Below are 5,376 nucleotides of genomic sequence, written 5' to 3'. Positions count from 1 at the left end.
GCCGCAGCCCCTCCGCGCCGCAGCCTCCTGCGCCCGCGCCCCGCCCCGCCCCGCCCGCCGCGCTCCCGGGTCCCGCCCCCGGCCGGGCCGCCTCGCGCCGTCACCCCACCGGGAGGGGCCGCCCGCCGGGCTCCTGGGGCCCAGAGGGAAACCTGCTCCCTTGCATCAGCCGGGCGCCCTCGGGGCCGCCGGGAAGCGCCTCCGCGCCCGCCGACCACGTGCACGCCACTGGGGCCCGCGGGCACCCGAGCCGCCCCTCCCGAGCCTCCGCACCTGGGGTCTCCCGGCCGTCTAACACAGGCGGGGCAGCCGGCGGAGGCGGCGGTCTGGGGACCAGAAACTTCTCAGGGACTTGCTCTTTAATGAAAAATCCTCCTTGCATCACGATAAAGAGCGTCAGGCTACCTGAGCTCCAAGCCAATTCTGACCGCTTTTCGGATCATCCCCAATCAGGTCGTTCACCTCTCGGTGTCAACAGAACCATTTCACGGGACTGTGTAAAGCTCTAATGTCTGTCTGTATGACGTGTTCACAACCGCCAGACACAGGATAGCTGCTCCCGCGACGTTGGCTGCCGCGCCCACCTGCACCACTTGGGACTCAGAGGGGTCTACCGGGAAAACTGCCCCTCTCCACCCACGCCCCGGGAACACGCGAACCTTGGGTATTTTTCCATGGTTTCCTGGCATTCACCTCATGCCAGAACACTCCGCTCTGCCTCCCTTCTAAGGGGTCCATAAACCTCCACGTATTGTAGGAAGGCGCTTTCTTTCCTGGAGGACACACGCGTTCCCGCTGGCTCCCAGGCCTGGCTAGGATGGTCAGAACCACAGTGCTGCTACATGCCACAGCCTGCGTTTCTGCAAGTGGACTTGCTGAGTCAGAATGGGTGCATTTTTAATTTCAACAGATGTTGCCAAATTGCTGGGGGCCTCTGAGGCCACAGGACTTGGTTGGCTGTGGCCCAGCCAGAGGCAGAGGTGACGTGCTTCGGGGCAGCGAGCAGTGATTGAGGAACAGAGCGGCAGATCCCGTCCAGGTGCCCTCATTCACCAGGCAAGTGAGGATCCAGGCAGGAGGTAACTAGAGATGAAGTTCATTCGTTTATTCAGCAACAGAGGACACTGGGTGCCAGCTAAGTGCCAGGCATTGTACTGGGCAGCAGCGAACATGTGAGTAAAGATCGCTATTTATGTGTCTGATTTCCTAAAACATGATTTGGGGGCGTGGGAGCAAGAGCCCTGTGGGATACTGGAGCTTTACTAACTGCTGATGGGACACCGAAAGGGATCTTTTGACGGGTGTGTGGCCCCGTCGCGCCCATCCAAATCCCACCTCTCCGGCAAGGCCCACCTCCTCCATGAAGCGGGATAGCGTCCTCCTGCCTCTCCTGCCAGGCGACCTTGACTCCGCATTCTCACGGCATCAGTCCCTTAAGAACTTCCGTGCGGACACATCCGTCTCCTTTGCTGGGGAGGCACAGCAGACGTGGGCCTTTGGAACTGGCCGTCCAGGCTCCATCACTCGCTGGCATGTGAACTTGCACAGTTGGGCTCACCCCTCTGAGCTTCTGTTCCTTCCTTAATGGAAGGAGAACGATATCTGCTCAACCGAGTGATGGGAAGACTTAAACGATGAAGTACGGGACAGAAAGTCTTCGGGGAAGTGAGCTGCACCCTGGGACAGCCAGGCAAAGCGCCTCTCGCATCTCTGAGATTTCAGCACCCGGGAAGTCCTGGCACCAGGGCATGAAGGAGTAGGGGCCCCCCCACAAATAGAGAAAGGTGAAGAAAATCCGGGAAACGGCGAGTAAAATCTAGTCAAGCTCTCTGAGGAGCAGGCCTCAGTAGCAATATCTTGATGGGTTCTCTAGGCTCTATGTGGTGAGCCCAAGCCCGGCCCTGCCCCAGCCTACCCTAGGCTCATGTTTACCCGCTCTCCCCCCAACCCCAACCCCAAAACTCCCTAAGTTCCAAGAACGCAGAGCACTTCTCAGTTCCTCCTAAACCCCATGCCCTCTCTCACTTCCAGTTCTCAGCAGTTGCCATCCCTCTCCATCTGGAAAGGAGCCCCAAACCCCATTCCACCTCAACACCTGACTGGTGGACACATCCTCAGGTCTCAGGGGAAAGGGCCCTTCTTCTGGGAACCCGTTCCTGTCCCAGGCCCCGGCCAGTACCCTCCCCCACCCCCGTTCTCATAGTCATCCTTGTTTAGCCTACAGACACACCGAGCATGCGATGTGGTCATTGTTCAATGTCCCCTTCCCCAGAAAAGAAGAAACCTTCGGTGCATAGGGCTGCTTCTGCCTCGGCTCCCAGCCGTCCCCTGACGCCCGGCCCTCAGGGTCTGCCACACGCATCTGAAGTAGTGAATGAAGAGCTGTGAATGAAATCATCAGGGCTTCAGCTACAGATAAATCCAATAACCACGGGCCCCAGCCAAAGCCACCATTACTCAGCAGTTGCACCATCTGTCCTGCCGTGTTTGCAAGGGTTACAGACGCGTGTCTGAGGGCTGCTGCCGACTCTGCCAACCTGGATGCAGCGAGAAGGAATGAAGCTCTTCCCAGCCTGGCAGAATCTTCAAGTGTGGCAGCAGATGGGACCCGGGGGGCCTCAGAGCCGCTGGGTGAGTGCGAGTGAAAAAACAAAGCAGAGGAATTAGATCTTGTTTTTGAAACTGGGCTGCGTGTTATATAGATTTACTGACTTCCTGACTCTTTTAGAAAGAGAGCACTTAAGATGCTGCCATGGCCTGTACAGTTTGAACTAAATCACACAGAGATTCGGGTCGGGAAGCCAGGCAGACCCGGGTTCAAGTCCAGGTTGTGCCACTATTGGTTCTGCGACCCTGGGCGAGCGACTTTATCGCTGCGCGCCTCAGTTTCCTAATGTGTAAATGGGAATAATACCTGATCTCAGAGACAGTGGGAGAATTCAATTGTGTATACAAAACGCCGGGAATTTTTCCTGGTATAAAATTGATGCTAGTAAATGTGAGCTATTTTTAAAATTATTTCCAAAGCATGCCTGACAGAATTTTCCTTGGCTAACGACTCCATTACGTTGATTTGAAATCTCGGATGCCGCGTTGCAGTGAGCTCTCCACTACGAGATCTACACAATATAGGTCAACAGCATGTGGGTGCTTAGACGAAACACACAGCTGTCCTTGTCAGGAGGTGTGCGGGCAATAAGACCAGTCACATGCTGTTTGTCGGGAAACCGGGTCAAAACCAGAAGAAATACTCTGAATTCCTGTCAGGAAGGCCTGGGGTGTCAGGCATCTGTTTTCTACACTGCGCGCAGGAAAGCAAAAGCCGTGGATGGGTACAAAGAGAATAAAAGAGGGCGAGCTCACATCTGGTTGGGAGAGGGGGGAGCAGCTGAGTACTCAGGCTTTAAACTAGAGAGCTCCACCCTCTGGTCTTTTAACCTTGAAAACCGCACAACAGTAGCCAACCCAGTCAGGTTCTTGGAACAACCAGCCTGGCTTCGCCCCTAATCTTATCTTCAGCTGCGGCCACATGTTCCAGAATGCTGCCACTATACCCTTTGTAAGTTACTTTCGAGTAGGAGAAAAGGGGGGGCTGTGTGCCCCCGGCCCTCCAAGCTCAGCCATCCCCCTCACTCATCCCCTCCAAACACAGGGAGCTATGGCCTTGAACTGACATTTGACCCACAAGCCAGTGTCATTTGAAGTTTTTCAAAAGCCAGAGATGATAGATGTTGACATGATCTGGCAGCTTCCTCTCCCGGAACCACTGGCCAAATCTTTCAGTAAAGACTGTGCCTCTCCTGCCTCTTAAGAGCAGCCTCCACAGGGGAAGGGGAGTGGAAGGGAGCAAAACTGGAGCCGCCTGCCTGTGTGGAAGCTCTTTCAGTAATTTCAGGGCCACTGAAGTGGTAGATCAGTTGACAGGAGAAAAACACTCTGAGACCTGCCAGATTGTCCCTGAAGGAGAGAAAAAGTACAAAAGGTGAAAGATGAGGAGCAAGCCAGACTCATCCAAGCAGGTCCTTTTCATCGAGCGGCTCCCACTGACCTCTGGTAGCATCAGTCTCCTGGCGTGGAAGGCCAAATGTGCCAAGAACGTTAGCTACAGGCTTTGAAGCTTTGGGAGGCTGAGTACTCCACCCACCATAGTCCTGGGAATGAGCCTCGGGGCAGAGCAGGGTTTTTCCCTTGCAGCCTTCAGGCTGATCCCATTGGACTTGATGCCCACTCTGTCACTTCCTTGCTCTGTGACCTTGGAGCCTTCTAGAAGCCTCTCTGGGCCTCAGCTTTCCCATGCATGGAAGTGGGATCCACAGCCTAAACTGCAGGGCTGTTGTATGTTGACCTAAGGGCCTGGAACACAGGCTCCCTCACTTGAAGCACGCAGAGATTCCACACGACAAACTGCCTCACCTTTCAGAAACTCAGTGGGAGGGAGCAGAACGTGGGAATGGCACATCTTCAGGGAATTTGTAGATATTACACGTAAGGTCTGACTTTCTAGAAGCCATTTTACGCCTTCTATCAAGAACTTAAGTAGGTCTGAGCTGTGACACCAGACAGAACGGTCAAAGAGTTTCTGTGCTTGTAATGGGCAATGCTGAGGGCATCCTTCTCTCTAGACAATGGGTTCACATGACACGAAATTGCCCGGAGGAGGGGCGCCTGGCTGGCTCAGTCAGTAGAGCATGCGACTTTTGACCTCAGGGTCATGATTTCAAGCCTCATGCTGGGCTGGGAGCCTACTTAAAACTTAAAAAAAGAAATTGCCCAGAGGAGCAATTAATCTAGGATGTGAGAGATGTAAAGAGAAAAGGATCACATAGGTGAGAAGCGTCAAAGGGGAGACCCACCTGCTCGGCGCCGAGCGCAGGCAGTGGTGAAACAGATGCTGGGCTAGACCGCCTGTCGCAGTCTTGGCTCCAGCTCTGCTCATCCTTGCAACCTCCCTGCGTCGTAGCCTGCAAAACGAAGTTGCTATGAGGATTAGTTAACAGCCGTGCAGTTCTCAGAACATCAGCCAGCACGGAGAAAGCTGTTAACAACCGCAGCAGACATTCTTGACTCACCGAATATCCAAATATCCCTGGGCTCTCCCTTCTTAGACTCCTTGCAGTTAGGTCGGTTCATGTGACCCATGCTGGTCAATGGGCTCAGAACAAATGTCACATGTCATTTCAGGACTGAAGCGTGTAAGAGCTGGTGCCTGTTTGCCAACCTGTCCTTTCCCTGCCTCTGCCATCATGGAAACCACGTGCTAAGATGGTAGAGCGGCAAAGTGGAAGTAAACTGAGTCACTGACACTGCAGGAGGACACCTGCCTGCAGTCACCAAACTTGTATCCAACATTGTAAGAAATAAACCTTTACTACACCA

General features: G+C 54.4%; 1 long non-coding RNA gene across 3 annotated transcripts; it reads left to right on the top strand.

Moving 5' to 3' along the window:
• The first annotated feature begins 160 nt into the window (after positions 1-160).
• LOC103670392 lies at positions 161-5,376 on the top strand. Of its 3 annotated transcripts, XR_570571.2 has the most exons (3): positions 161-1,172; positions 2,273-2,631; positions 5,182-5,376. It is a non-coding gene; the product is annotated as an uncharacterized LOC103670392 (long non-coding RNA). The 3 variants fall into 3 exon arrangements; XR_005835232.1 differs by lacking the exon at positions 2,273-2,631; XR_005835233.1 differs by lacking the exon at positions 161-1,172 and having other exon boundaries at positions 1,181-2,631.

The sequence above is a fragment of the Ursus maritimus genome, unplaced genomic scaffold, assembly GCF_017311325.1.
Source record: "Ursus maritimus isolate PB19 unplaced genomic scaffold, ASM1731132v1 scaffold_17, whole genome shotgun sequence".
NCBI classification, from domain to species: domain Eukaryota; kingdom Metazoa; phylum Chordata; class Mammalia; order Carnivora; family Ursidae; genus Ursus; species Ursus maritimus.
Note: the sequence above shows the minus strand (reverse complement) of the source record. Positions and strands in the feature narration are given on the sequence as shown.